Raw genomic sequence first — 11,312 nt, 5'->3', positions numbered from 1 at the left:
TTTAAGAATATTACGGTTAGCCTACCATATGGAGCTCCCACCAATCTTGTACTCAAGGATGCAGAAAAATATAAGGAACATCATTAAGTAAAAAAGGAAATGCATGGCCAACCCACCATTTTTCCATAAATGATGTCATTTTAGTATAAAGCATAAATAAGCTGCAATCCATCCCCCCCCTCCTCCTCCTCCTCACTGCTTTGTTCTACTCCTCTACATGTTGCTGCCTGGTAAAAAGTGCACTGTTTCCATAGAGACAGAGTTTCTGCCCGACGACTTGTGGTCAAAGAAGTGCGAGAAGGAGAGAAATGACAGGACAGTCAAACATCTTGTTATGCTTCAGAGACTTTAGGCAGAAATTTTGCTATTAAGGAGTCCAGAGCCTTTCCAGATCTCAAGATCTGGAATGAAAAACCTACACCTTAGACTTAAATGAATCCGAATATTTCAAACATTAGACGACAGAAGTTCATCAATGCTTTGATAATGACCAACTATCTAAATTGTGGGAAACAAATCACAACAAATAATGAGTTCCTACCACCTTAAGTTAAATGTTTTTGGCCTGATAATGGCGTTAGGCTAAGGGTCATATGATCTTCTCCGGTTGTCTGATATTATGCACAATGGGGCACGAAAAAATATTATGTGAAACATTGGTGATGCTACGGGCACCACCCGGCCTTTCCAGCAGATTCATGTAAGGTTATAGCAGAGGTCAAATAGGGCCAAACAAGAGGAAGATTGCCAGGACACAATTTTGACCAACAAGGCTCAAGACGTACCGTAGATTGGGTTTGATAAGTAGAATCTCTTCGACAAGACAAATAGTCTGCAGTTTAAAACCGACAGCAAGGGTGAAAGAGAAAAAAGTGGCAAGACTACCGGCAAAACACACAGACTCACACACACGTACAGGCAAACACAATGCTCAAACGCTAGCCTTGGTTAAATGTGGGGGAAATGGCTTCACTTGCTGTTGACGTCTCCTTTTATCCATCAGCTTCCCTCACGATTGCATCAGCTTCCCGAGTCACCTTGGCCTCACGCCTACACAAAGGGGTTGGGAACACTTCCGTACACACACTTGCACACTTGAGGAGAGCAGGAACGTCGGCACACCGGCTCCAAGCACTTTCGATCTCACTTCAAGCACACACAATCAACCTGGGCAGACGCACAACATCGTTGGCGCTCACAAAGAGCCTGATTCAGACCTTGACTTAAGTGCCATTCTTGCACCATGCGCCACTGGTAAGCTTTAAACAGTGGCGCAGTATCTGACTTGGGAATGTTTTCGTTTTCATTCACATTTTTATTCTAATAATTAGATGAGAATTGTTAGATCATTAAAGCCAGACTTATGACATAGTATCATCAAGATCTCTATGGATGTGTTTTTGCAGATATATATGGCATATAGATATTATTGCATTCATCAGTGTTGGTGGAAAAACCTCAATATCTCTTCTTTGTGACTTTGGCTTTGACCACGGACTGCATAAAGGAAGAGGATGTAGCCACAGTAAGTTCACCCATTGGTTAGCGAACCAGCTTTTGAAGCAGTGAGATCCAGATTTTTGCCGTCGCTATCTTGGTTTTTTTTCTTTTTGGAACCAGAAGTGACCGTTATTGGACAACAGGGTGGATACGCATTGAAAGGTTCTACTCTGGTTGACAGGGCACCATTCACAGGTATCTACGCCCATAAGCATACCCTGCTTTATTTTCAACATTACTCCAAATGGGACCATCCGATCGGTGCTGTATTTAAGACTTTTAACTCATTAATAAAATTGAGACAATTAACCCTTTGATAAAATGTTTACTGAGGTTAAAAAACAACTGAGAAAAAGGGCTATTTTCTCATCTGGTTTCATACAGTTGGACTTCTTTTTGAACCGTTGGTCATCCCCTGCTGGCCAGCAGAAAGAATGCAGGTTTAAGGCACTTCAGCATTGGCTTCAATACTATGCTCAATGTTAAACAACATGGGTAACGTGACCTTATCATCATGACTCTTCCACATGTGTCAGCCACACATAGCGTTACTGATACAGTTAACCCATTGTAGTACCTTAAAACTCTGTGGCCTGATGTGTAGCACTGATGCCTTAAAGTCAACAAGCAGACACTAAGCGGAATGAAGACAATGACTTGTGTCTTTTTACCCAAACAATATCAATCAAGTGTTTTGTGTAATTATCATACACCATGAAGTCACCCATTGGTTTCTTGGCTGCATAAATTAAGCCTTGAGTTCGGGATTTTCCCGCCGCCATGTTGGTTTTCTGGAGCCAGAAGTTACCGTATTTGGATGAGATGCTTATTATAGTTAAAACAGGCGTGTTATATAAAAATTCACACCCGGAACAGTTCTGAGGAATAACAAATGAGCTATTTCTAACAAACAATTTTTGTACCTGGCTGTAAAAATGTTGTGCATTTTAATATGGGCCCTAATGGGTTTTTCTTGTCTTCTGGAGCCAGTCTTAAATTAAGAAAGTGCAGTTATTATCACTTCCGCTCAATTTTCCAACACTGGATGTTGCTGCCTGGTAATTATTTGTGTTAATAGTTTTAGAGTTACATTTGTCAAACTTATGTCTATTAGTGTGTTTGTACATTGAGAGTTATGTAATACTGGGGTCAAAGTCCTTATATGTGCCTACATAGTGTCTCGTATAAACCTGCGTGAGTATAGGAGTGTGTATTTCTGTATATATTTTTGATAGTACCCTTTTGACCTCTCAACTATCAGCCACCCTTTGAGGGCAGACAAAACATCAACATCATTGCTTGCTATTATTTTCCATTCTGTAGTGATTAGTAGATGTAACCTGAAGAATATACGTCTATTTAGAGTTTGGTCATGTTTAAAGTAGTTGTGCAGTGTAGATCATATTTTTACATTTACACTTGGAAATTGGTGTTTGGGTTTGATTACTGGAATACATCGCAGACATATCACACAGTGTGGATATGATGATATAACAAATGTAACGACTGTAATACTAAGTGTTAAAAACACAGAGCTGGTGGATCATGAATCTGAACAGAGAAATTAAAGCGTGGAAATGATTACATTTTGTGTTTGATAAAAGCACTGACATCTGAAAAAGATCTGACATAAGGTTGACCTTTTTAATCACCAAGCATGCCAGTGAAGAACCTCCAAAAGTAAATATTGACTGGATGACTTTGCATATCATCTCCTGATACACAGGACTATTCATGGATGCCTGCAGCAGGTGTCTGCTGCACCTCTCATGTGCTATGATTTGAATACCAAGCAAATTCATCTCGACTAACAACAGTAACAAAAATTGAACTATGCTGAACCACCGCACGGTTTAACAAGCGGTTCTGTATTTTGACCCCAAAGGCATGATGAACCTGGTTACACTACTTGGTATTAAAGAAGATAGCAACTGAAAAAGGGCTGTTAAATGGTTTCCCAGCTGTTTTTGCCTTTCAAAAAAACACTGCAATAATAAGTGTGTAGCAGTCCAAACATTTACTCCATGCAGTACTTTCCTGTAAAAGTATGGTCAAACAAATTCATGGGTAAAAACTGATTGATTGAGATATTTGGATTACAAGTCGACCTTGCTTTCTAATCACTGTTTAAGTCAAATTTCAAGGTACACTTGCCCAGTTTGAAACACAGCAAATTAACACGTCAGTAAATTCCACTTTTGATACACACTCATGGCCAAATTCTGAGCTACAATCCAAAATCTCCAATACACAACGACTCTATATGACTATAAAGCACCGAGACGAGGTGGGGAACATGCTACAACAGGCAGAAAATACGGTTTACATGCGATCTACAATTTGATTCTCAGAGCGCGCTCTGAACTGTGCTGTTACGAGACCTCCGACTTTTTGGGAAAATGGGCAACAGAAATGGGAGGACATTTTTAAAAAATATATTCTTGTAGCGTGGTATCAGGATAGGCCTGATCCAGGCCTGACCTGGTCATTTGACCCCACCAGGAAGAGAGCTAGACCACTAGCTCTGCTCTGGGGACCAATAAATTAAAGATGGTTTCCACAGGGGAAACTTTACAACTCTTCGTCTGCAGGACCAACATTCCACAGACACCAGATGAAGGACAGCATCTGATAAATCATGGGATTACGGTCAGTTAATATTTGTCTCACAAGATTAGCTGTGGGGAAATAAGGAACCACATGCTTTGATCCAGGGACGGTGGATCAACAGAAACAACTCACACCCCAGAGCCCTGGGGAGAAGAAAGAGTTTTGGAGCATCCATTTGTTTCCACCCCCCCTAACACCCCTCTCTCTGCCGTACATGCAGACAGGCAGGGGAAGGGCGGGGTGAGACTGAGACAAAGGGATGTTGATTCAGTCAGGACATCTATTAATGAATTTAGCAAAGTTGTGTGTCTGTGAATACATATATGCCCTACAAGTATATATGTATATATATATCTATATAGATCCAAGTGTCATGGTCTCCTACATGGCCTGCAGGTTCTCTCTCCCTCCCCCTCCTGTGTGTGTGTGTGTGTGGTTAATTGCAGGAGTGGAAGCAGGTGTGCGGGAGCCAGGCTGGCAGCTGCAGTCCATCTCAATCAACCTACTATAAAGATCCAGTCCTGACTCCTCCAACCTGCCAGATCGTAGACTCTGTTTATGCAGTCAGTCACCTTCAAGCCTTTTTGTGATAGTAGACTTTTTGCCAGCATATGCCTTACCCTAACTCCTGTTTCCTGTCCCTGCAGTTTTCCAGCCGACCCCCTGCATCCGTCTCCAGAACTCCTGCTGCCCTCGTCCTCTGCTCCTTCCCCTGGCTTCCCCTGCACTGGACCCCTGCAGCTCCAACTTTGGCTTCCCCTTCACTGGACCACTGCAGCTCCAACTCTGGCTTCCCCTGCACTGGACCCCTGCAGCTCTAACTCAGAATAAAACCAACATCCTTGCCCTACTCTCTGCCTCCTGCCTCTGTTTCTGCACCTGGGTTCTAGTCAGCCGTAACAGTACGATCTGGCCAGTGGAGATGGACCCAGCAGATGCAGAGAGGTTCCACCACGCTCTGACCAACCAAGGCTCATTGATCGGACAACATGAACAGGCACTTAAGGACATTATGAACTGTTTAAAAGACCTCACTGCCAGTCTCAACTCTGTTCGAGAGCAAATTACGCCTCATGCCACACCTGTAGCTCCTAGCCGGGCCTCAAGCCATGAGCTAGCTTCCCGTGAGGAGTCTTCAGACCTCGACCAGCTGATCCCTGGCAATCCGGGTGGATAATCGGCTCCGCGAGCGTCGTAGGGAGAGGATTTCCAAGTCACAGCTGTTGTCCCATGTTCCGTCAGTCCCTCCCCGTGTCTCTGTGCAGGCTGTTTTGGAACCTCGCCGTGAGACCCCGAGTCATCCCGATCCTGAACCCATGCAACTTGGGCGAGCCAGTTTGACCCCGGAGGAGAGGGCTCGCCGTATTAATTCCAAATCCTGCCTGTACTGTGGCCAAGCCGGTCACTTCATTTCTTCATGCCCGTCCCGCCCGTTAAAAGGGTCGGCTCTTCAGTAGCTGGAGGGATACTGATGAGCCGAGCAGCCAGTTCCCCTCTCTCTCGAAGCTTACTCGAGGCCTCCCTCTTGTGGTGCTCTGAGGTATTTTCCATTTCTGCCCTAATAGACTCTGGTGCAGATGAAAGCTTTATTGATCGTAAAGTGGTCATGCAATTAGGCATTGAGCTTGAGCAGCTCAAATCCCCCCTGGAAGCTACTGCACTAAATGGTTTATTGTTAACTCGGATTGAGCAAAAGACTGTTCCTGTAACCCTGTTGCTGTCTGGTAACCACAGAGAGACAATCAGTTTACATGTAATTGACAGTCCTCATACTCCACTAGTGCTTGGGTATCCATGGCTAAAGATCCACAATCCACACATCAACTGGAGCTCTGATAGAATAACATCCTGGAGTACATTCTGTCACACTAATTGTTTGCTTTCTGCCCTAGCTCCTCCTACCTCCGAATCACTCCTTCAGCCAGAGCCGCCAGACCTGTGCTCTGTCCCAGAGATTTATCATGACCTCGCCCCAGTCTTCAGCAAAGACCAAGCTATGTCTCTGCCACCTCATCGTCCATATGACTGCGCCATCAACCTCCTGCCTGGTGCTCCTTTTCCCAGTAGTCGGCTTTACAACCTCTCCTGACCTGAGCGAGAGGCGATGGAAAGGTATATACGGGATTCCCTGGCTTCTGGCATTATTCGACCATCATCTTCACTGGTGGGTGCAGGATTTTTCTTTGTTGGCAAGAAGGATGGTACTTTGAGACCTTGCATTGATTACCGTGGACTTAATAACATAACAGTGAAAAACAAGTACCCTCTGCCTCTAATAAGTTCTGCTCTTGCCCCCCTCCATGGCGCCACCATCTTCTCTAAGCTGGACCTGCGCAACGCTTACCACCTTGTCCGCATCCGTGAAGGGGACGAGTGGAAAACCGCCTTCAACACTCCTCTCGGACACTTCGAGTATCTGGTAATGCCCTTTGGATTAACTAACGCACCCGCTGTTTTTCAGGCCTTAGTTAACGACATCCTTAGAGACATGATCAACCGGTTTGTTTTTGTTTACTTGGATGATATCCTGATTTTCTCCCAGTCCCCTCAAGAACATGAACAGCATGTATGCCAGGTACTCCAGCGTCTCCTTGAGAACAAGTTATATGTGAAAGCTGAGAAGTGCGAGTTTCATGTTTCCAAAGTATCCTTCCTTGGTTACGTGATTGCACAGGGTCAGGTGCAGATGGACCAAACCAAGGTCACGGCTGTGTCAGAGTGGCCGGCACCTTCCAACCTGAAACAGCTACAACGCTTCCTTGGATTTGCTAATTTTTACCGAAGATTTATACGCAACTACAGCCGCATTGCTGCTCCCCTCACGGCCCTCACCTCTACCTCCACCCCATTCCACTGGACACATGGGGCAGAGACTGCCTTCAACGAGCTCAAGGGTCGTTTTGTCTCCGCCCCAATCCTCATTCAACCAGATCCAGCCTTGCAGTTCATCGTGGAGGTCGATGCCTCGGACACTGGGGTAGGTGCTGTACTCTCTCAACGCTCCTCTGCTGATAACAAACTGCATCCCTGTGCCTTTTTCTCTCGAAGACTTTCTCCAGCGGAGAGAAATTATGACATAGGCAACAGGGAACTCCTCGCCGTGAAGTTGGCCTTGGAGGAGTGGCGCCACTGGCTGGAGGGAGCAGTCCACCCATTTGTCGTTTGGACGGACCATAAGAACCTGTCCTTCAACCAGTCAGCCAAGCGATTAAATTCACGTCAAGCAAGGTGGGCTTTGTTTTTTGGCAGATTTAATTTTTCTCTGACTTATCGTCCAGGTTCCCGTAACATCAAGCCGGACGCCTTATCACGTCAGTTCACTGTGGAGGAGACTGTGTCCATTCCTGATCCCATCCTGCCACCTACCTGCTTTATCGCCTCACTCACATGGGAGATTGAATCACTGGTAAGACAGGCTCACAGTCAACAACCGGACCCAGGTAACGGACCCCCTAACTGCTTGTTTGTCCCAGACTCTGTGCGCTCCCAGGTTCTTGAGTGGGCTCACTCTACACGCCTGACCTGCCATCCTGGGATCCACCGGACTCTCGCCTTTCTCCGGTTTTGGTGGCCTACTATGAATTCTGACACCAGGTCCTTTGTGTCTGCCTGTTCCGTCTGTGCTCAAAACAAGTCATCAACTAAACCCAGCTCTGGACTCCTTCGTCCCCTGCCAATCCCCAGTCGTCCTTGGTCCCATATCGCAGTGGACTTCGTCACAGGTCTCCCTCCATCTCAAGGTAAAATGGTCATTCTTACCATCATAGATCGTTTTTCCAAGGCTGCCCATTTTCTCGCCCTGTCTAAACTTCCCTCAGCTAGGGAGACCGCTGATCTTTTGGTTGAGCATGTCTTCCGGTTGCATGGCATCCCTTCGGACATTGTGTCGGACAGGGGCCCTCAGTTCACCTCTCAAGTTTGGAAGGCATTCTGTACTGCCTTAGGAGCCACTACCAGCCTCTCCTCGGGATACCACCCCCAAACCAATGGCCAAACGGAGCGGGCCAATCAGGAGATGGAGACTGCCCTCCGCTGTCTCTCTTCCTCCAACCCTTCCACCTGGAGCTCCCAGCTGCCCTGGGTGGAATATGCACATAACTCCCTGCCCAACGCCTCCTCAGGTATGTCCCCTTTTCTTTGTTCTCTCGGTTACCAGCCTCCCCTATTCCCTGCTCAGGAGGAGGAGTTAGCAGTGCCTTCTGTCCAAACTCACATGCATCGCTGCCAAGAGATCTGGAGGCGTGCCCGTGCTGCACTCTCACAGGCTGCCACTAGAGCTCGGAGTCAGGCCAACCGCCGTCGCACCCCGGCACCTAAGTACTCTCCGGGTCAAAAGGTATGGCTCCTGTCCAAAGATCTTCCTCTCAAAGTGGAATCTAAGAAACTGTCTCCTCGCTATGTTGGCCCTTTTGAGATAGATCGCATCATTAATCCCTGTGCTGTTCGACTTAAACTACCTGCTACTCTTCGCATACATCCCACCTTCCATGTGTCCCAAATCAAACCTGTCTCCACCAGTCCTCTGTCCACCCCAGCACCTGCTCCCCCCCACCTAGGATGGTTGACGATCACCCTGCCTACACAGTCCGGCGGCTGCTGGACGTGCGCCGCCGGGGTCGTGGCTTACAATATTTGGTGGACTGGGAGGGTTATGGACCTGAGGAGCGCTGCTGGGTTCCCCGCAGGCAGATCTTGGACCCATCCCTCATCAGAGATTTCCATCAGGAGCGTCCAGGGTACCCCAGACGTGCGCCAGGAGGCGCCCGTAGAGGAGGGGGTACTGTCATGGTCTCCTACATGGCCTGCAGGTTCTCTCTCCCTCCCCCTCCTGTGTGTGTGTGTGTGTGGTTAATTGCAGGAGTGGAAGCAGGTGTGCGGGAGCCAGGATGGCAGCTGCAGTCCATCTCAGTCAACCTACTATAAAGATCCAGTCCTGACTCCTCCAACCTGCCAGATCGTAGACTCTGTTTATGCAGTCAGTCACCTTCAAGCCTTTTTGTGATAGACTTTTTGCCAGCATATGCCTTACCCTAACTCCTGTTTCCTGTCCCTGCAGTTTTCCAGCCGACCCCCTGCATCCGTCTCCAGAACTCCTGCTGCCCTCGTCCTCTGCTCCTTCCCCTGGCTTCCCCTGCACTGGACCCCTGCAGCTCCAACTTTGGCTTCCCCTTCACTGGACCACTGCAGCTCCAACTCTGGCTTCCCCTGCACTGGACCCCTGCAGCTCTAACTCAGAATAAAACCAACATCCTTGCCCTACTCTCTGCCTCCTGCCTCTGTTTCTGCACCTGGATTCTAGTCAGCCATAACACCAAGTGTCACATTCACACGGAAATGCATAAAGACTGTGGAAGGTTGCTATGTGTTGATCTGGACATTCATCATTAACTTGTACTTTTATCCTCAGGAATCTGCCATGTAACCTCATTCTGTGTATTTTCATCCTGTGGTGTTTGGAGTCTATGTGCAGCTGAGAATCATGTGGGGAGGTTAGATGGATAAGGATAACTACTTTGGGGTAAAAATAAGTAGTTTAATAAGTAGAGAAAGTCTCGGATATGAGGATTGGTCAAACTCGCGCCATTGCCCGGACGACCCCCCGGGGAGGGGAGAACCTTTAAATGATAGGTGACAACTTCTCTCGCACTCTTGCTTCTTCCCCTTTGGTGCTACACCCTTCGTCCCGGCCGCTGACGAGCACCTCCGCCTCCCCCTTCCCCCGTAACTTCTTCCCTTTCCCCTTTTTAAGGTTTGCCCGCGAGTAGGCCCAGAACCTGCGTGCACTCTGCCGTGCTGAAGGCCTCGCGTGTCAGCATTGCTCCAGCATTAGATCTGACTGCTCAAAATACAGACTCTAGTTCTCCCGGTGCTCAAGCCCCGGTACTCGGACAGAATCTCAGTCCCGAACCCAGAAGACGCATTCAGCTTCCATCCGGCTCAGGCCGCAACGTGGGACTGCCCGGCACGTCATCATCTAGAGAGACCGAACCGGCCGTGCGGCGCTGCTCCGAGGGAACCCAGGTACAAGCCCGGCATCCAAAGCTCCGAACCACTCCGACCTGATGCCCTCCACACGTCTCATCTGCAACGCGGTTGACCCTCCTCACCCTCCGAGTAGGTCTAACTTTGGTTTTACTGTATATTGGGGTTGATGCTTTAGTCACAGATTTGTTAGGAAGGTTAGTTCAAGGTTTTGGGCGATATACCTCCTAATATCTCAGCTGCTACACTTCACTCCTTTGAACAGGTTTCAATCCATCTTTCATCATATTCATCCTGTTATTAATCATTTCACGTTCATCACCATATTTAGTTATCTCATGTATGTTTATTATTATTAGTCAATAAATTCTTAATTTATAAAGTACTGATTCAAGTGTCTTGGTGTGTGTGAAGTACTAAGCCTCTGTACACCGCGAAACGAACTCAATTCTAAACTGTAGCAACCTTCAGATTATGAGTCTGAATTAAACAATTAGGTAACTAATTATATGTTTTCCCTGTTTTGTCAAAATTGGGTGGTGCCCTGTTAAATACCTATGATAGGTTAAGCCTTTTAATTAACATTAAAGTTAACTTCTCGTCAATATAGAGTGCAGGCATTCTATGACGAGTTTAAATTAATTATTAAACAATTAATCGACCGATTTACGCTACCTTCATTCAGAACGGATCAAAAAGTACTTCAGAACACACACACAAGAATGCTCTTAAATTTAAGACTGGCGTCTGTTTTCACAGTGAGAGTAGGAGAGAGGAGGAGGTGTTGGGTGTGTTTATGTTGAGATGAGAGAGAGAGGAGAGACAGATAAAACATGGGAAAGGCAACCATTGTTATTCAGTGTCCTTATCAACCAATTCTTGTTGATTCGCCTTTTGGTCCTGTCAGAGGGTACATGTTTACTTGTTAATTCCTTTGATTGTGAACAAAGACAACTCTACCCAGGCGCGACAAAGGGGGTCTGAGGGTCGTTGTTGATTCACCCCTTCATCTCCTAAAGGGTGGTTTCTTGAAGTGTCTGAGGACTTGATAGTCCACTGGGAAATGTTACTTTTGTCACCTTTATGGCTTTGAGTGTAAAACCACTGAGAAGATTCCAAGATGTCTGGTAAACATCCTCCCCAGTGTTAATCCAAAGGTCCATTAGTTGGAAAGGAATGCATTTAGAGTTAACACTCACCGATAAATGGCTATCAGTATT

This window comes from Semicossyphus pulcher, unplaced genomic scaffold, assembly GCF_022749685.1.
Source record: "Semicossyphus pulcher isolate SPU_LCO1_2020_fin unplaced genomic scaffold, fSemPul1.0.p SCAF_20, whole genome shotgun sequence".
Taxonomy (NCBI): Eukaryota; Metazoa; Chordata; class Actinopteri; order Labriformes; family Labridae; genus Semicossyphus; species Semicossyphus pulcher.
Note: the sequence above shows the minus strand (reverse complement) of the source record.